Source organism: Apodemus sylvaticus, chromosome 10 (assembly GCF_947179515.1).
Source record: "Apodemus sylvaticus chromosome 10, mApoSyl1.1, whole genome shotgun sequence".
Classification (NCBI taxonomy): Eukaryota; Metazoa; Chordata; class Mammalia; order Rodentia; family Muridae; genus Apodemus; species Apodemus sylvaticus.
Genome location: NC_067481.1, coordinates 82,589,035 through 82,610,538, shown reverse-complemented (window position 1 = coordinate 82,610,538; position 21,504 = coordinate 82,589,035).

The following is a 21,504-nucleotide window of genomic DNA, read 5'->3' as shown; positions in this document are numbered from 1 at the left end:
ATTGATTCTACCGATCCATGAGCATGGCAGGTTTTCCCATTTTTTGAGGTCTTCTTCCATTTCCTTCTTCAGAGTCTTGAAGTTCTTGTCATACAGATCTTTCACATGTTTGGTAAGAGTCACCCCAAGATACTTTATACTGTTTGTGGCTATTGTGAAGGGGGTCATTTCCCTAATTTCTTTCTCAGCCTGCTTATCCTTTGAGTATAGGAAGGCCACTGATTTGCTTGAGTTGATTTTATAACCTGCCACTTTGCTGAAATTGTTTATCAGCTGTAGGAGCTCTCTAGCGGAGTTCTTTGGGTCACTTAGGTAGACTATCATGTTGTCTGCAAATAATGATAGTTTGACTTCTTCCTTTCCAATTTGTATCCCTTTGACCTCCTTATGTTGTCGAATTGCCCGAGCTAGTACCTCAAGTACAATATTGAAAAGATAAGGGGAAAGGGGGCAGCCTTGTCTGGTCCCTGATTTCAGTGGGATTGCTTCAAGTTTCTCTCCATTTAGTTTGATGCTGGCTACCGGTTTGCTGTATATTGCTTTTACTATGTTTAGGTATGGGCCTTGAATTCCTGTTCTCTCCAAGACTTTAAGCATGAAAGGATGCTGAATTTTGTCAAATGCTTTTTCAGCATCCAATGAAATGACCATGTGGTTTTGTTCTTTGAGTTTGTTTATGTAGTGGATTGTATTGATGGATTTCCGTATATTGAACCAACCCTGCATTCCCGGGATAAAGCCTACTTGATCATGGTGGATGATCGTTTTGATGTGTTCTTGGATTCGGTTGGCAAGAATTTTATTGAGTATTTTTGCATCGATGTTCATAAGGGAAATTGGTCTGAAGTTCTCTTTCTTTGTTGGATCTTTTTGTGGCTTTGGTATCAGCATAATTGTGGCTTCGTAGAAGGAATTGGGTAGTGTTCCTTCTGTTTCTATTTTGTGGAATAGTTTGAAGAGTATTGGTGTTAACTCTTCTTTGAAGGTCTGGTAGAATTCTGCACTGAAGCCATCTGGTCCTGTGCTTTTTTTGGTTGGAAGACTTTCTATGACTCCTTCTATTTCTTTAGGCATTATGGGACTGTTTAGATGGTCTAGTTGGTCCTGATTTAATTTTGGTATTTGGTATCTGTCAAGGAAATTGTCCATTTCCTCCAGATTCTCCAGTTGTGTTGAGTACAGGCTCTTGTAGTAGGATCTGATGATTTTTTGGATTTCCTCAGTTTCCGTTGTTATATCTCCCTTTTCATTTCTAAGTTTGTTAATTTGGATACTTTCTCTGTGCCCTTTGGTCAGTCTGGCTAAGGGTTTATCTATCTTGTTGATTTTCTCAAAGAACCAGCTCCTGGTTTTGTTGATTTTTTGTATGGTTCTCTTTGTTTCTACTTGATTGATTTCAGCCCTGAGTTTGATGATTTCCTGACTTCTATTCCTCCTGGGCGAAATAGCTTCTTTTTGTTCTAGGGCTTTCAGGTGTGTCATTAAGCTGGTAATGTATGCTCTCTCCATTTTCCTTTTGGAGGCACTCAGGGCTATGAGTTTTCCTCTTAGCACTGCTTTCATTGCGTCCCATAGATTTGGGTATGCTGTGTTTTCATTTTCATTGTGTTCTAAAAAGTCTTTAATTTCTTTCTTTATTTCTTCCTTGACCAAGGTATCATTGAGTAGAGTATTGTTCAGTTTCCACGTGTATGTGGGTTTTCTGTTGTTTCTGTTGCTATTGAAGACCACTTTTACTCCATAGTGATCAGATAGGGGGCATGGGATTAGTTCTATCTTCTTATATTTGTTGAGGTCTGTCTTGTGACCAATTATATGGTCGATTTTGGAGAAGGTACCATGAGGTGCTGAGAAAAAGGTATATTTTTTTGTTTTAGGATAGAATGTTCTATATATATCTGTTAAATCTAATTGGTCCAAAGCTTCAATTAGTTTCATTGTGTCCCTGTTTAGTTTCTGTTATCCTGATCGGTCCATTGAGGAAAGTGCAGTGTTGAAGTCACCCACAATTATTGTGTTAGGTGCAATGTGTGCTTTTAGTTTTAATAAAGTTTCTTTTACGAAAGAGGGTGCCCTTGCAATTGGGGCATAGATGTTCAGGATTGATAGTTCTTCTTTTGTATTTTTCCTTTGACCAGCAAGAAGTGTCCCTCAGGGTCTCTTTTGATGACTTTGGCTTGAAAGTCAATTTTATCTGATATTAAAACGGCTACTCCAGCTTGTTTCCTGAGACCATTTGCTTGTAAAATTGTTTCCAGCCTTTTACTCTAAGGTAGTGTTTGTCTTTGACCCTGAGGTGTGTTTCCTGTAAGCAGCAAAATGTAGGGTCCTGTTTACGTATCCATTCAGTTAGTCTGTGTCTTTTTATTGGGGCATTAAGTCCATTGATGTTAAGAGATATTAAGGAATAGTGATTGTTACTTCCTATCATTTTTGACGTTATTTTTTAAATTTGACCCTTTGTTATTTGTAAGTTTGTTTCATGTCCACTTAGAATGAATGAAAATATTATAAGCAATTCAAGTGTAAATATGTCTTTGGTGATTTCTGTTTGTTTTTGTTTTGTTTTGTTTTTGTATTCTATTTGGGATGGTTCCAAGCACAAGATAGGCCTTATATAAACTTAGCTTTAATAGTCATCATTCCCTGATGAGTCAGCTCCCATATTAACCATTTATGGATCAAAAGTACCTAAGGCTCAAAGAAGGGGGCAGAGAGAGGGGGCGCTTAGTCTATAAACTTCTATGCTGGACACTATTCTGGGCTCTAAATGCCTAAAAATACATATGTGAAAAGAAGCCCACCATGAACATAGAACATGGGTCATACCATGGAAGGGGAGTGAAAGTATCAAATACATAAAAAACACTATTCTATACCTCTTATGGCTAATGTAGAGGGAGTCCAATGAAGGCAGGATATTGAATGCTTCTGAAGAGCACTGTTTTGGTTTCAGAGTCAGTAAAGGAATTAAAGAGAAGAGATATGGTTAAGCATAGACTATAATAATAGCAAAGAACCGTTATAATCTGTACATCTTCCTCAACCTTTCTTTATATTCTTATTTCTCCTCTCTAATCCCCATGTTCCTATGAAGAGGACTCTGCCCTTGCTGGAAAAAAGTATTCACTTTCATAAAGGAATGACATGGCAAACCTGTAAGGTAACTTTTAGGAAAGTATTTTTAAGTGAAGATACAGTTAAAAGATTCTTTGGAACTAGGCAGAGAGCACAATTGTTTGAAAGAAGACAAGATGTGTCCTCTGATCCTTATATGTATACTGATGTCAAACAAAGAATGTTTGTTCTTATATTTTCTTTTCTTTTTTGTTAGATGTTTTATTTATTTACATTTCAAATGTTATCCTCTATCTCTGTTTTCCAAACCCCATATACCATTCTCCCTCCCCCTACTTCCCCCATCTACCCCACCCTGGCATTCCCTTACACTGGGGTATGGATCCTTCCAAGGACCAAGGGCCTCTCCTTCCATTGATGCCTTAAAAGACCATCCTTTGCAACATCTATGGCTGGAGCTATGGATCCATCCATGTGTACCCTTTGGTTGGTGGTTTAGTAACTGGGAGCTCTTGGAGGTCTGGTTGGTTGATATCATTGTTATTCCTATGGAGTTACAATCCTCTTCAGCTCATTTACTCCTTCTCTAACTCCTCCATAGGGTACCCCACTGGGGTCCCAGTGCTCAGTCCAATGGTTGACTGTGAGCATTCACTTCTGTATTTGTCAGGCTCTGGAAGAGCCTCTCAGGAGACAGCTGTATCAGGCTCATATCAGTAAGTACTTCTTGCCATCCCCCAGTGTCTGGGTTTGATATGTATATGGGATGGATCGCCAGGTAGGGCAGTCTCTGGCCGTTTCTTTCATTATTTACTCCACACATTGTCTCCTCATTTTCTCCCTTGAGTATGTTGTTTCCCCCTTCTAAAAAGGACTGAAGCATCCACACGTTGGTCAACCTTCTTCTTGAGCTTCCTGTTGTCTGTGAATTGTATCTTGCATATTCTGAGCTTTTTGGCTGATATGCACTTATCAATGAACGCATACCATGTGTGTTCTTTTGTGACTGAGTTAACTAACACAGGATATTATTTTATAATTCTGTCCATTTGCCCAAGAATTTCATGAATTCAATGATTTTAATAGCTGAGTATTACTTCATTGTGTAAATGTACCACATTTTCTGTACTCATTCCTCTGTTGAATAAGATCTAGGTTCTTTCCAGCTTCTGACTATTATAAATAAGGCTGCTATGAACAAAATGAAGCATGTGACCTTGTTATATATTATAGCATCTTTTGTGTATATGCCTAGGAGTGGTATAGCTAGGTCCACTTTTGAGGTATCACCAGACTGATTTTCAGAGTGGTTGTACAAGCTTGCAATCCCACCGACAATGGAGGAATGTTCCTCTTTCTCTACATCCTCACTAGCATCTGCTGTCGCCTGAATTTTTCTGACTGGCGTGAGATGGAATCTCAGGGTTGTTTTGATTTGCATTTCCCTGAAGACCAAGGATGTTGAACACTTCTTTAGGTGCTTCATGGCCATTCAGTATTTCTCAGTTGAGAATTCTTTGTTTAGCTCTGTAGACCATTTTTAATAGGGTTATTTGGTTCTCTGGAGTCTGACTTCTTGATTTATTTGTATATACTGGATATTAGCCCTCTATTGAATGTAGGACTGGTAAAGATCTTTTCTCAATCTGTTGGTTGCTATTTTGTCCCATTGACAGTGTTCTTTGCCTTACAGAAGCTTTGCAATTTTATGAGGTCCAATTTGTGGATATTTTTATCTTAGAGCATAAGCTATTAGTGATCTGTTCAGGAAATTTTCCCCTGTGCCAATGTGTTTAAGTCTCTTCCCCTGTTTCTCCTTAATTAGTTTCAGTGTATCTGGTTTTATGTAGAGGTTCTTGATACACATGGACTTGAGTTTTGAACAAGGAGAAAAGAATAGATTGATCTGCATTCTTCTACATGTTGACCTCCAGTTGAACCAGCACCATTTGTTGAGCCTGTGGGCTCAATTCTCTACATGATTAGGCACATGCTCTCCCACTAAGTTCAGACAAGTCCTTTTCTACATATGTGCCAGGGCCATGGACCAGCCTGTGTATGCTTTAAGGTAGTATTTGTCTTTGACCCTTAGGTGTGTTTCCTGTAAGCAGCAAAATGTAGGGTCCTGTTTACGTATCCAGTCAGTTAGTCTATGCCTTTTTATTGGGGCATTGAGTCCATTGATGTTAAGAGATATTAAGGAATAGTGATTGTTACTTCCTGTCATTTTTGACGTTATTTTTTAAATTTGATTGGTTATCTTCTTTTGGGTTTGATGAAAGGTTACTATCTTGCTTTTTCCAGGGTGAAGTTTCCCTCCTTGTATTGGTGTTTTCCTCCTATTATCCTTTGTAGGGCTGGGTTTGTGGATAGATATTGGGTAAACTTGGTTTTGTCATGGAATATCTTAGTTTCTCCATCTATGGTGATTGAGAGTTTTGCTGGATATAGTAGTTTTGGCTGGCATTTGTGTTCTCTTAGAGTCTGCATGAGATCTGCCCAGGATCTTCTAGCCTTCATAGTCTCAGGTGAAAAGTCTGCTGTGATTCTGATAGGTCTTCCTTTATATGTTACTTGGCCTTTTTCTCTTACTGCCTTTAATATTCTTTCTTTGTTTAGTACATTTGGTGTTTTGATTATTATGTGACAGGAAGTATTTCTGTTCTGGTCCAGTCTGTTTGGAGTTCTGTAGGCTTCTTGTATATTCATGGGCATCTCTCTCTTTAGGTTAGGGAAGTTTTCTTCCATAATTTTATTGAAGATATTTGCTGGCCCTTTAAGTTGTAAATCTTCACTGTCATCTATGCCTATAATCCTTAGGTTTGGTCTTCTCATTGTGTCCTGGATTTCCTGGATATTTTGGGTTACAAGCATTTTGCATTTTGCATTTTCTTTAACTGTTGAGTCCATGGTTTCTATGGTATCTTCAGCATCTGAGATTCTTTCTTCTATCTCTTGTATTCTGTTGTTGATATTTGCATCTCTGTCCCCTGATTTCTTCCCAAGGCTTTCTATCTCCAAAGTTGTCTCCCTTTGAGTTTTCTTAGTTGTTTCTACTTCTGATTTTAGATCCTGGTTGGTTTTGCTTAGCTCCTTCACTTGCTTGTTTGTGCTTTCCTGTAATTCTTTAAGAGATTTTTGTGTTTCCTCTTTCATGACCTCAGCCTGTTGACCAAAGTTCTCCTGTATTTCTTTAAGTGTTTTTTGTGTTTCCTCATTATTGGCTTTTGTATTCTCCTGGATTTCTTTCAATGATTTTTGTGTTTCCCTTGCAAAAGCTTCTAACTTTTGATCCATTTTCTCCTGAATTTCTTTAAGTATGTCCTTCATGTGTTCCTGTGCCAGCATCATGACCAGTGACTTTAAATCCAAATCTTGTTTTACTGGTGTGATGGGGTATCCAGGACATGCTGGTAAAGGAGAATTGGGTTCAGACGTTGCCATATTGCCTTGATTTCTGTTAGTGACATTCCTGCGTTTGCCTCTTGCCATCTAGTTCTCACTGGTGTTAGTTGGTCTTGTCAATGCTGGACTCACCAGTCCAAGCTGCCCCTTCCCAGGTGGCCTCTGGTGCACAGCTTAACTCCGGCACTGCCTGGAGACAGGGTGCTGTTGCCCAGGCTGTTCAGATCCTGAAGCAGACACCTGAAGGCTCCCGCTGAGGCCCGCTGGATTCACCAGAGCACACCGACTTCTCCCCACTGGACACCCGGAAGCCCCTCTTGCCTCTTGCAGGACCTGGAGATGTGGTGTTGCCGCCCAGGCTGATCTGGATCCGGAAGTGGAGAGGTCTGAGGGCTACCGCCAGAGGCCTCAGGACTGGAGCCTAAGCTCTGTGCCACAGGAGCAAGCTGTGCTGTGAGCTCCCAGACTACCTCTGGGTGCACACCCGGTCTCCCGCACTTCCTGGAAATTGAGTGCTGTGGCCCAGGCTGTTCAGATCCCAAAGCAGGCACCTGAAGGCTCCTGCTGGGGCCCGCTGGATTCACCGGAGCACACCAACTTCTCCCCGCTGGCCGCCCAGAAGCCCCTCTTGCCTCTTGCAGTACCTGGAGATGTGGTGTTGCCGCCCAGGCTGATCTGGATCCGGAAGCAGAGCCTGTGTATGCTCTTTGGTTTGTGGTTTAGTCTCTGGGAGCTCCCAGGGGTTGGAGTTAGTTGATATTATTGTTCTTCCTATGGGGTTGCCATCACCTTCATCTCCTTCAGTTCTTTCCTTAACTCCTTTGTAGGAGTCCATGACCTCAGTTCCATTGTTGGCTGTAAGTATCTACATCTGACTCACTCAGCTGTTGGTAAAGCCACTCAGAGAATTGCGATGCTAGGTTCCTGAAGGAATTTTCTTTAAAAAAAAAAAAAAAAAACATTAGAAGGGAAGAAAACATACATGGCAGTCCTTTTTAAGCCTGAGGAATGAACATCAGTTTCCTATCAAAGGTAGAAACCTCAGTGTTATACTTTGAGATACTAGTTATGTTGGGCTGACTCTGCAGTTAAGAGCACTAGTTGGTCTTTCATAGAATCTAGATTCAATTACCAGCACCCATGCAGTTGCTAACAACTGTCTGTAATTCAAATCCCAAAGAATTCTATGCACTCTTCTGGCCTCCATGGTTACAAGACATTCACATGTGGACAAACATGCATACAGACAAAACTCTTATACTTGTACAAATACAAAATTTCTAAAAAATACTGCATGATGTATTTAATATGCAGATTCCCTCACGTAAGAACCTGAATCCAATTTCAATGCATCTTCCTTACTGGATACAGTTGTCTCCTTTATGGTTTTTTATTATGTGTAGTGACATAACTTAATTGTTGATGTTTATTAATATATTGGTTAAATACAGTTACTCTTTAGACACTCAAAGGCCTATGTGAACTTTTCATATGTTTACTTTCAGCTAAATTGAAGTTAAATGCTATTAAGCAACTTAACCATTTTTTTATTCAATATATTTTTTATTTACATTTCAAATGATTTCCCCTTTCCTTGATCCCCCCTCCCTGCAAGTCCCAAAAGCCCTCTTCCCTCCCCCTGTTCCCCCATTTATCCCTTCCTACTTCCCTGTTCTGGTATTCCCCTACACTGCTGCACTGAGTCTTTCCAGAACCAGGGCCCACTCCTTACTTCTTCTTGGGCATCATTTGATTTGTGCATTGTGTCTTGGGTATTCCAAGCTTCTAGGCTAATATCTGCTTATCTTGAGTGTATGCCATGAGTGTTCAGTTAAGACTGGGTTACCTCCAGCTCCGTCCATTTGACTAAGAATTTCACAAATTCATTGTTTCTAATGGCTGAATAGCACTCTAGTGTGTATATATATATACTACATTTTTTTGTATCCATTTCTCTATTGAGAGACATCTAGGTTCGTTCCAGCTTCTGGCTATTATAAATAGGGCTGCTATGAATACAGTGGAGCATGTATTCTTATTACATGCTGGGGAATCCTCTGGGTATATGCCCAGGAGTGGTATAGCAGGGTCCTCCAGAAGTATCATGCCCAGTTTTCTGAGGAACTGCCAGACTAATTTCCAGAGTGGTTGTATCAGCTTGCAATCCCACCAGCAGTAGAGGAGTGTTCCTCTTTCTCAAAATCCTCGCCAACATCTGCTGTCTCCTGACATTATCCTAGTCATTCTGACTGGTGTGAGGTTAAATCTCAGGGTTGTTTTGATTTGCATTTCCTTAATGACTAATGATGTTGAACATTTCTTAAGGTGCTTCTCAGCAATCCAAAGTTGTTCAGGTGAAAATTCTTTGTTTAGCTCTATACCCCAATTTTTAATAGGGTTATTTGGTTTTCTTGAGTCTAACTTCTTGAGTTCTTTGTGTATATCGGATATTAACCCTATGTCAACTTTACAAACTGAACATCACTATCTTATACTGGTTTTCTTGAGATGAAATAATAGATCACCATAGAGAAATACTTGCCTGTCTCAGTTTGTTTATTTAAAAAGTATATTCCAATCATCTTTTGAGGATAATTTTTCTTTGCACTGAAATATATGTGTGTGCTATGTGCTGATATATATATATGTATATATGTACACATATATATATATATATATATATATATATGTAACATATAAACACTTCATTTCTGTAAAGTGATATATGGATGTTCAACTCTTCAGGTTAAGATGAAAAGGGACAGCAGTTGATGGAGATTATTTCATCCCCTAACCATTCTACTCACCTTGCCTACACCAAGCAAAGGATAGAATTAACCTGTCAAGCAGTTCATTTTCTGGTACACCAAGGCAAATAGATAGGTTGGAAAATAATGGCTCAGTGGCTCATCTGCCACTCTACAGTCATTCCTGAGCTGAAGCATGATACATCTGAGGCCAACTCACTGCTCTCTAGCCAGCAATCAGCTCTGTCTTAAAAAATACATATAGAACCAAGGTCATCTAAGGGCAATGTAATACTAGCTTAGTGTTTCCCAGTTTCTCTTCAGACATAGGAAAGTAGGTCCCAACAGACAACTAATGTATGTTGGTACATTCATCTGTGTGAGAAATATGTTTAGATGACCTAAGGCATATGCTTCAAGGCAGGAAAGAAATAACATTAAATAAACTGATACCTGTGCTCAAAGAATCTTCTGCCCAATTACAATAAATAACATAGATAAAAGGTGTATTAGTCAGGATTCTCTAGAGTCACAGAATGTGTGGGAAGTCTCTATATAATAAGGGAATTTGTTGATGACTTATACTCTGTAGTCCAATTCCCAATAATCAGCAGCAGCAGCTATGGATAGAAGTCCAAGGATCTAGCACTTGCTCAGTCCCATGAGGCAAACAGGCAAAAAAGAGTGAGTCATCCTTTTTCCAATGTCCTTATGTAGGTCTCCAGCAGAGGGTGTGGCCCAGATTAAAAGCATGTGCCACTGTGCCTTTAATCCCAGATGGCATTGAACTCAGAGATCTCCTTATCTTAATTGTCTGGAATTCATAGCTACTATGAGTCAAGATCTCCATGTCAAGATCCAGGTCAGAAACTTGTATTTTTGAGCTTCCAGATTAGGATCATAAGTAAGCCTTACAATTCTGGATTGTAGTTCATTCTAGATATAGTCAAGCTGACAACCAGGAATAGCCACTACAAAAGAACACATATTTGATAAATGTGTGGGAAGCAAAAGGATAGAACACCTGTGCAAGGCCTACTTCAGTGAAAGGGGTTAGGAATAGCCAGTCTATGACAGATACATTTATGCTAATGTGAGAAGGGACAGAAAGTCCAAGTATATCAAGCTCACAGGTCCTATGGGGAGAACATGAAATTTAATTTGATCCAGGACCCAAGATTATGGAATAATGCCACCTACATCATGGTGAGCTTTTCTTTTCTTTTCTTTTTTTTTTCTCATTGTTTTTATTTTCTATATTCTTTGTTTACATTCCAAATGATTTTCCCTTTCACAGTTCCCCCCACCCCATAAGTCCCATAAGCCCTCTTTCCTCCGCCCGTTCTCCAATCAACTCACTCCTTCTTCTTTGTCCTGGTACTTCCCTACAATGCTAGATCAAGCCTTTCCAGGACCAGGGCCCTCTCCTTCCTTCTTCTTGGGAATCATTTGAAATGTGAATTGTGTCTTGGGTATTCAGAGCTTCTGGGCTAATATCCACTTCTCAGTGACTGCATTCCATGTATGTTCTTTGGTGATTAGGTTACCTCACTTAGGATGATATTTTCCAGTTCCAGCCATTTGCCTAAGAATTACATGAACTCATTGTTTTTAATTGCTGAGTAGTATTCTGTTGTGTAAATATACTACATTTTCTGTATCCATTCATCCATTGAGGGACATCTGGGTTCTTTCCAGCTTCTGGCTATTATAAATAGGGCTGCTATGAACATAGTGGAGCATATATTCTTATTACATGCTGGGGAATACTCTGGGTATATGCCCAGGAGTGGTATAGCAGGATCTTCTGGAAGTGAGGTGCCTAGTTTTCTGAGGAACTTCCAGACTGATTTCCAGAGTATTTGTACCAGCTTGCAATCCCACCAGCAGTGGAGGAGTGTTCCTCTTTCTCCACATCCTCGCCAACACCTGCTGTCTCCTGAGATTTTAATCTTAGCCATTTTGACTGGTGTGAGGTGAAATCTCAGGGTTGTTCTGATTTGCATTTCCCTAATGAGTAATGATGATGAATATTTCTTAAGGTGCTTCTCAGCCATTCAAATTTATTCAGGTGAAAATTTTTTTGTTTAGCTCTGTACCCCATTTTTAATAGTGTTATTTGGCTCTCTGGAGTCTAACTTCTTGAGTTCTTTGTATATATTGGATATTAGCCCTCTTTCGGATATAGGGTTGGTGAAGATCTTTTCCCAATTTCTTGGTTGCCATTTTGTCCATTTGGCGGTTTCCTTTGCCTTACAGAAACTTTGTAATTTTATGAGGACCCATTTGTCAATTCTTGATCTTAGAGCACAAGCTATAGGTGTTCTGTTCAGGAACTTTTCCCCTGTGCCCATGTCCTCAAGGGTCTTCTCCAGTTTCTTTTCTCTTAGTTTCAGTGTGTCTAGTTTTATGTGGAGGTCCTTGATCCACTTGGAGTTGAGCTTAGTACAAGGAGATAAAAATGGATCAATTCACATTCTTCTGCATGCTGACCTCCAGTTGAATCAGCACTATCTTTTTTCCACAGGATGATTTCAGATCCTTTGTCAAAGATCAAGTGACCATAGGTGGGTGGGTTCATTTCTGGGGCTTCAATCCTATTCCACTGATCTACCTTCTTGTCACTGAACCAATGCCATGCAGTATTTAACAGTATTGCTCTGTAGTGCTGCTTGAGGTCTGGGATACTGATTCCCCCTGAAGTACCATTGCAGTTGAGAATAGTTTTAGCTATCCTGGGTTTTTTGTTATTCTAGATGAATTTGAGAATTGCTCTTTCTAACTCTATGAAGAACTGAGTTCGGATTTTGATGGGGATTGCATTGAATCTGTATATTGCTTTAGGCAAGATGGCCATTTTTGCTATTTTAATCCTGCCAATTCATAAGCATGGAAGATTTTTCCATTTTCTGTGGTCTTCTTCAATTCCCTCCTTCAGAGACCTGAAGTTCTTGTCATACAAATATTTCACTTCTTTGGTTAGAGTCACACCAAGATACTTTATATAGTTTGTGGCTATTGTGAAGGGTGTTATTTCCCTAATTTCTTCCTCAGCTTGTTTATACTTTCAGTATAGGAAGGCTACTGATTAGCTTGAGTTGATTTTATAGCCAGCTACTTTGATGAAGTTGTTTATCAGCTGAAGTTCTCTGGTGGACTTTTTTGGGTCACTGAAGTATTCTATCATATCATCTGCAAATAGTGATAGTTTGACTTCTTCCTTTCCAATTTGTATCTCTTTGACCTCCTTATGTTGTCTAATTGTTCTAGCTAGAACTTAAAGTACTATATGGAAAAGATATGGAGAGAGGGGGTCAGCCTTATCTAGACCCTGATTTTAGTGGGATTGCTTCAAGTTTCTCTCCATTTTGCTTGATGTTGGCTACTGGTTTGCTGTATATTGCTTTTACTATGTTTAGGTATGAGCCTTGAATTCCTGTTCTTTCCAAGGCATTTAGCATGAAAGGATGCTGAATTTTGTCAAATGCTTTTTCTGTTTTGATTTTGTGGAATAATTTGAAGAGTATTGGTGTTAGGTCCTCTTTGAAGATCTGATAGAATTATGCATTGGGGTTGCAAATTGGTACAACCACTCTGGAAATCAGTCTGGCGGTTCCTCCGAAAAATGGGCACCTCACTTCCAGAAGATCCTGCTATACCACTCCTGGGCATATACCCAGAGGATTCCCCACCATGTAATAAGGATACATGCTCTACTATGTTCATAGCAGCCCTATTTATAATTGCCAGATGCTGGAAAGAACCCAGGTATCCCTCAACAGAAGAGTGGATGCAAAAAATGTGGTATATCTACACAATGGAGTACTATTCAGCCATTAGAAACAATGAATTCATGAAATTCTTAGGCAAATGGATGGAGCTGGAGAACATCTTACTAAGTGAGGTAACCCAGACTCAAAAGGTGAATCATGGTATGTACTCACTAATAAGTGGTTATTAACCTAGAAAACTGGAATACCCAAAACATAATCTACACATTAAATAAGGTACAAGAAGAAAGGAGGAGTGGCCCCTGGTTCTGGAAAGACTCAGTGAAACAGTATTCGGCAAAACCAGAACGGGGAAGTGGGAAGGGGTGGGTGGGAGGACAGGGGAAGAGAAGGGAGCTTATGGGACTTTCAGGGAGTGGGGGGCTAGAAAAGGGGAAATCATTTGAAATGTAAATAAATTATATCGAATAAAAAAAAAAAGAAGAAGAATCAACAGAATGTCCCCAAATATTATCTGGTGAATAAACCATGTATTTGTTCTAAGACTGTTAAAAAATAAAAAAAATAAAAAAAAATAAAAAACAAGAAAAAAAAAACAAAAAACAAAAAAACAAAACCATCTATCTGTTTCTGTGCTTTTTTGGTTGGAAGACTTTCTATGAACCCTTCTATTTTCTTAGATGTTATGGGACTGTTTAGATGATCTATTTGATCCTGATTTAATTTTGGTACTTGGTATCTGTCTAGGAAATTGTGCATTTCCTCCAGATTTTCCAGTTGTGTTGCATATAAGCATTTGTAGTAGGATCTGATGATTTTTTGAATTCCTCAGTTTCTGTTGTTATATCTCCCTTTTCATTTCTAATTTTGTTAATTTGGATACTGTCTATGTGCCCTTTGGTTAGTCTGGCTAAGGGTTTATCTATATTGTTGATTTTCACAAAGAACCAGCTCCTGGTTTTGTTGATTCTTTGTATGGTTCTCTTTGTTTCTATTTTATTGCTTTCAGCCCTGAGTTTGATGATTTCCTGTCTTCTACTCCTCCTGGGTGATTAGCTTTTTGTTCCAGGGCTTTCAGGTTTGCCATTAAGCTGCTAGTGTATGCTCTCTCTAGTTTCTTTTTGGAGGCACTCAGGGCTGTGAACTTTCCTCTTAGCACTGCTTTCATTGTGTCCCATAGATTTGGGTATGTTGTACCTTCATTTTCATTAAATTCTAAAAAGGCTTTGATTTCTTTCTTTATTTCTTCTTTGGCCAAAGTATCGTTGAGTAGAGTATTGTTCAGCCTCCATGTATATGTGGGCTTTCTGTTGTTTTTGTTGCTATGGAAGACTACTCTTCCTTCATAGTGATCTGATAGGAGGCATGGGATTACTTCCATCTTATTATATTTGTTGCGGTCTGTCTTGTGACCAATTATATGGTCGATTTTGGAGAAGGTACCATGAGGTGCTGAGAAAAAGGTATATTCTTTTGCTTTAGGATGAAATGTTATATATATATATATATATATATATATATATATATATATATATGTATGTATGTATATATCTGTTGAATCCAATTGTTCCAATGCTTCGATTAGTTTCTCTGTGACCCTCTTTAGTTTCTGTTTTCCTGATCTGTCCATTGAGGAGAATGGAGTGTTGAAATTGCCCACAATTATTGTGTTAGGTGCAATGTGTATATTGAGCTTTAGTAAAGTTTTTTTTTATAAATAATGGTGCCCTTGTATTTGGAGCATAGATATTCAGAATGGAACATTCTTCTTGGTGGATTTTTCCCCTTAACCAGTAAGAAGTGTCCTTTCATGTCTCTTTTGATGACTTTAGGTTGAAAGTCAATTTTATCTGATATTAGAATGGCTACTCCAGCTTGTTTTCTAAGACCATTTCCTTATAAAATTGTTTTCCAGCCATTTATTCTGAGGTAGTGTTTGTCTTTGACACTGAGGTGTGTTTCCTGTATACAGCAAAATGTTGGGTCCTGTTTACATATTCAATCTGTTAGTCTATGTCTTTTTATTTGGGAATTGAGTTCATTGATGTTAAGAGATAATAAGGAATAGTGATTATTACTTCCTGTCATTTTTGATGTTATTTTTGTATTTGAGTGGTTGTCTTCTTTGGGTTTTGATGAAAGAAGTTTACTATCTTGCTTTTTCCAGGGTGTAGTTTCCCTCCTTGTATTGGCGTTTTCCACCTATTATCCTTTGTAGGACTGGGTTTGTAGAAAGATAGTATATAAATTTGGTTTTGTCATGGAATATCTTTGTTTCTCTATCTATGGTGATTGAGAGTTTTGTTGGGTATAGTAGTCTTGGCTGGCATTTGTGTTCTCTTGGAGTCTGTATGAGATCTGCCCAGGATCATCTAGTTTTCATGGTCTCTGATGAGAAGTCTGGTATAATTCTAATTGGTCTTCCTTTATGTTACTTGGCCTTTTTCTCTTACTGCTCTTAATATTCTTACATTGTTTAGTACATTTGGGGTTTTGATTATTATGAGACAGGAGGTATATCTGTTCTGGTCGAGTCTGTTTGGAGTTCTGTAGGCTTCTTGTATATTCATGGATGACTCTCTCTTTAGGTTAGGGAAGTTTTCTTTCATAATTTTGTTGAAGATATTTGCTGGCCCTTTAAGTTGTAAATCTTCACTCTCATCTATACCTATAATCCTTAGGTTTGGTCTTCTCAGTGTGCCTTGGATTTCCTAGATGTTTTGGGTTACAAGCCTTTTGCTTTTTGCATTTTCTTTCACTGTTGAGTCAATGGTTTCTATATTATCTTTGGCATCTGATATTGTTTCTTCTATCTCTTGTATTCTGTTGTTGATATTTACATCTATGGCTCCAGATCTTTTCCCAAAGAAAAGATCTCCAAAGTTGTCTCACTTTGTTATTTATTATTTGTTTCTACTTCTGTTTTTAGATCCTAGATGTTTTTGCTCAGTTCCTTCACTTGTTTGTTTGTGTTTTCCTGTAATTCTTTAAGAGATTTTTGTGTTTCTTCTTTCATGACTTCAGCCTGTTGACTCAATTTCTCCTGCATTTCTTTATGTGATTTTTGTGTTTCTTCTTTACTGGCTTTTATCTGTTGATCCATATTCTCCTGAATTTCTTTAAGTGATTTTTGTGTTTTCTTTGTAAGGGCTTCTAACTTAGTCATGTTCCCCTGCATTTCTTTAAGAGATTTATTTATGTTCTTTTTGTGTTCCTCTAACAATATCATGACCAGTGATTTTAAATCCTAATCTTATTTTTCTGGTGTGTTAGGGTATCTAGGACTTGCTGTTGTTGGAGAGTTGGGTCCAGATGCTGCCATATTGCCTTGATTTCTGCTAGTAACATTCCTGCATTTACCTTTTGCCATCTTGTTATCTCTGGCTTTAGTTGGTCCCGTTGTCACTGGCTGGTGCTTGGACCTCCTGTGGGCCTATAAGGCTATTTCTGCACCCCTGGATGACTTGGTTTCCCTGGCACAGATTGCTAATGTGCTGCCCTACTCTTGGGTGCCATTGGAGCCCTAGTGTGCCTTGTCCCTGTCAATGCTATACTTGGGTTGTCTCTGTGTACCTGGTGTTACCTGTCTGGTCCGCCTGGTAGTAAAGAGGATGGATGCTGTGAGGACCCCCTGCAAGCACTGATCACTCTGTAGGGCAAATGGTCCAGGACAGGGCTTACTGCTGGATTTCAAAAGTTCTGCTGATGCTGGCTCTCAAATGTTCCACTTCTACCGAATGACCTGCTCCTCTCAGTTCTCCAGAGAGTATCAGGAAGTAGGATTTTCCCTGTGTCAAAAGTGGCACAAGTCTATCATATCCTATGGAAAGGGACAGTGGTGATTAACCTGTTCCTGCCGGTTCTCTAGAGAGTATCAGGAAGTGGGATCTTCCCCATGTCAGATGTGGCACAAGTCTCTGCCTGAGCTGGCTACTTGGCCACAGGAGCCTAGATGGTGGGGACCTCAGACAGCTGGGCTCTCTTTAACCGCAGGTCTCCCTGCAGGTCAGACACTTCCCTACAGGATAAGTGCCCAGACAGCTATAGAGCTGCCCAGCTCCCATGCACAGAAGGAACCGAGCCTGGCTACGTCCCAAGGGATCCCCCACTCCGGTGTTCCCTATGCACCCAGCTGAGCTGGCTGTTTGGGCACAGTAGCCAAGATGGTGGGGACCTCAGACCATCGGGCTCCCTTTAACCATGGGAATCCCTGCAGGTCGGATGTTTCCCCACAGGATAGTGCCTAGGCAGCTGTAGAGCTGCCAGGCTCCCTCATGGGGAAGGAGCCCAGGCAGGCTGTGTCCTGAGCATTCCTTCACTCTGGTGTCTTCTGCGTACCTGGCTGAGCTGGCTGTTTTGTCACAGGATCTAAGATGGTAGTGACCTCAGACCAGGACTTTGTCTAACAGCGGGACTCCCTGCAGGTCAGATGCTTCCCTGCTGGATATGTGCCCAGACAGCTGTACAGCTCGACACAGAAGGAACCCAGGCCCATGGTGAGCTTTTCATCTTCAGTTAAACCTTTTTAGACTCACACTAATAAACACACTTGGAAATAGATTCCCAGTCTAGTTGACAATGTAGATTAACCATCACATGACTATTTCATGAATTCATAGGAGAATGACAGTTTGTTTTAGAGTCCTGACTAGTAGAGTATAGTTACTTGAATCTGAAAATCTGTGTAGAAGAGGAAGATAAAAGCAAATGAATCCATTTAACCCTCTACTTTAATTTGAGCAGATTGTTATCCAGACTCATTACTGAGCCATTACAATGCTCAGAGAGGCTGGATAAGTGAGAATTATAATTTCTAGAATTGTATGAAAAATGAGAAAATAATGTGTAATATTATTTTGAGGAACTTGAGGAGATCTTTATTAAAATATTAGGTGCAATAGAAATATAAACTGACAGTTATAGCATCATCCTGGTCCTGCACATCCCTAACATCAAATGTAAGAAGTTGTCAAGGGTAATGGACATATAATATTCCACTCAGTTTTCAGTACCTTGATCATTTGCTTCTTAATGAGGATCGATGTCTCAGGCCTAGCTTGGTTATTACCTTCCTAACCTTGAAGAAAAGAACCATGACAAGTGGCATGGTGAGTGCCAGCCATTTTGATATGTAAGCATCTTATAACCCTTACCTCATTACTCTTGATGAAAGTCAGGTATGTAGGGAATATCCTCTTTTAACAATGCCAGAGCTCACTGGTATTAAGAATGATGGGGTGAGTTCACAACTTGTGGGGCTTTCTGACTACCAGACTCAAATGAGGTTGTCAATGTCATTCTTGGCATTTATGCTTCAGCCTCAGCCTTTTGACATAGATGTAGTTCTGCTGACTCTCCAAGTTGTTTGTTGAAATCTAATGGCATTGCACATACAAAGGTATTTGAATATACATAATAAACATATGATGCTTCAGGGAAGTTGTAGTTCTATGTATTTTCTTCTATAAGAGTCATGGACTGGATTTTGGAAATTTGAATTGTTTACTGTTCTGACAAGATCCAAAGAGGCACTTTATCTAATATGTTTCCTCTTCTCCTTGCTATCTGGGAGATCTGATAGAGTACCACATTTTTTATTTGAATCCAACTGTGTGATTTCAAATCTGTCATTGATGAGATGGATACTTGAGTATGTAACTATTTGAGAAAAAGTTCTGCGACAGCATCCCAAAATTACAATTTAAAAATGTCTATGTGATACAAAGTCCCAGTAAAGTCCATAATCCTATATAAATATGAACAAAAATCATTTTATCCCACTGCGGGATGCACTATGTTTGTTTACTCTTTTATTTATTACTTTTTTATTTTTAAATTGAAAAAAATACTCCTTTCATACTCTGTGTGCTCCCCCACTTTGCCTCTCCCACAGATCCACTATCTTTCTGTTTTCTCTTCAGAAAAGGCCTCCAAGAGATGACAGAAAACAAGGAAAAGGCAAAAAAACAATAAGACAAGGCAGAAGCCCTCATAATGAGGCTACACAGTCAACCTAAGAGGAAGAAAGGGGTCTCAAGAATGGGTGAAAGTTTTGAAGCACACTTGCTCCCACTGTTAGGAGTCCCACAATAACACCAAGCTAACAGCCATAGAATATAGACAGAGCACATTGGTGTAGCCACTAGCAGCCCCTGGGCTTGTTCTATCCGTCCTTGCAAACCCATATTAGCCCTTAGTTGATTCAGTGGACCATGTTCTCCTGGTGTCCTTTATTCTCTCTGCTTCCTAGAATCTCCTGTTGCCCTCTTCTCTGAGGCTCCCTGAACTCTGAGGGGGAACAAATCAATGAAGACCTCCAATTTAGACTCTTTGCACACAATGTCTATTGTTCTCTATATCTCCACCCATCTGCTTCCAGAAGAAATGTGACTAATGATTTGACAAGGCACTATCTATGAGTATAGCACAATATAATTAGGAATCTTTTCATAGATAATTTTTGGTCTGTTGTGTTTTGTTCTACCAACACATTCATAGATAATTTTTTGCCTGTTGGGTTGGTAGAAACAAACCGATCTCTGGGACAACCAATCTCCATTTTCTGACCATTTGAGCAGTGTAGTGCATGGGCTTTTGCTTGTGAGTGGATCTCAAGTTAGATCAAACATAGGTTGGCCATTTCCATTTGTGGTCATTAATTGCCATTGCCCCGGTACATCTTACAAGCAGGACAAATTGTACACTGAAGGTTTTATGGATCTGGTAAAGTCCACATTTCCCTTTGTATAATACTTTCTCATGCCAAAGACAGTAGAACATAGAGATGAAGGCTCTATTAAGCCATCTGCTTGACCCCTCTACATTAAATATGCTGTGTGAATGTCATACAATGGGGCCCCACTGTCAGTTTTCAGAGAATGACTCCCTATCGCAGCATCAGCCTGAATGGCTAAGGGATCCCTACTGTACCCTCTTAACCAACAATTCAACCAAATGCAACCTAGTCCCACCAAGGAAAGCATTGCCTGGCTACAAGAGGGCCATTTCAGACTCCATATACTCTATTACTAGGAGTCCTCACTAGAATCACCCCTCATAGAATCCAGGACGTTTCCACTGTAGTAGATGCTCACTCCACTCCTCAAATGCCCCTAATTTTAGCTGTCTCTTCTATCTGTCTGCTCCTTGACCATCTACAAAATATATTCAATTTCCCCATACCAGGGAGATCCATGCATTCCTCCCCACCCCTAATTATCTAACTTCTCTGGGTCTGTGGATTCTAGTTTGATTATTAATTACTTAACAACTAATATCCACTTATAAGTGGATACATATCATGTTTGTCTTTCTGGTTCTGGGTCACCTCACTCAAGATGATTTTTTCTAGTAGGATCCATTTACCTTCAAATGCCATATGCCATTTTTAATAAAAACAACTGAATAATACTCCAATTGTGTGACTGTACCACATTTGCTTTATCCAGTCTTCAGTTGAGAGATGTATGAAGTATTTCCAGTTTGTGACTATTAAGAACAGTCATGATAAAGCTCCCAAGAACAAAGTTGAGCAAATATCATTGTGGGGCATCCTTTGAGTATATGCCCAAGAGTGATATAATTGGATCTTGAGGCAGATGGATTCCAAATTTTCTGAGAAACTTTCATATTGATTTCTAAGTTGGCTGTACACATTTTCAATCCTACCACTAACAGTGGAGTGTGCCTCTAGCTCCATATCCTCATGAGCAGGAGCCATCAATTGTGTTTTTTATCTTATCCATTCTGATGAGTATAAAATGGAATCTCAATGCAGTTTTGACTTGTGTTTCTGTGGTGAATAAGGATGTTGAACTTTGTGTGTGTGTGTGTGTGTGTTTCTCAGCCACTTGAGATTACTCTATTGAGAATCTCTGTTTAGATCTGAACCCCATTCCATTTTTAAATGGATTATTTGGTTTTCTGCTTTCTAGTTTCTCAAGTATTTTACATATTTTGAATATTAGTTCTCTATCAGATGTGGAGTTGGTAAAACTCCTTTTCCTGGATTTTTCCATCACTTGATATTGAGACGCTTTTGGTATTCTTGAAGTTCAGTTGTTTTATCAAATTTTCCTGTTAGTTCTCCTTGCTGGTCAAAAGATTGTACTTGTCTATGGTTACCCATAGTGTGCGTACACACACACACACACACACACACACACACACACACACATAGTGAAGAGATGAAGAACAATGACCACTCTTGGGATCCTTAAGATCCTTAAGATATGTGTAAAATATTGTTCAAATTAGCATGAAGCTGATAAGTAATACAGTCAGTTGAATTTCATGTAAGCTGATTAATATATTATAATTATTATACTATCATTATTATAATATGCTATTATTTTAGTGTAACTTCCCACAGTTACATCAAGTGGGTTACCTGGAAGGGAAGCTAGGGATGTATGGGAAGGCAGCAAAAAGAGATGAAGACCATGATAACACCGGCTATTCAAGGTCTCAAAGTTTAATGAAGAACTCCAAACATATAGGCAGGGGGGAAAGGCTGGAGGTTCTCAGCAGAACCAGTTCAGTTG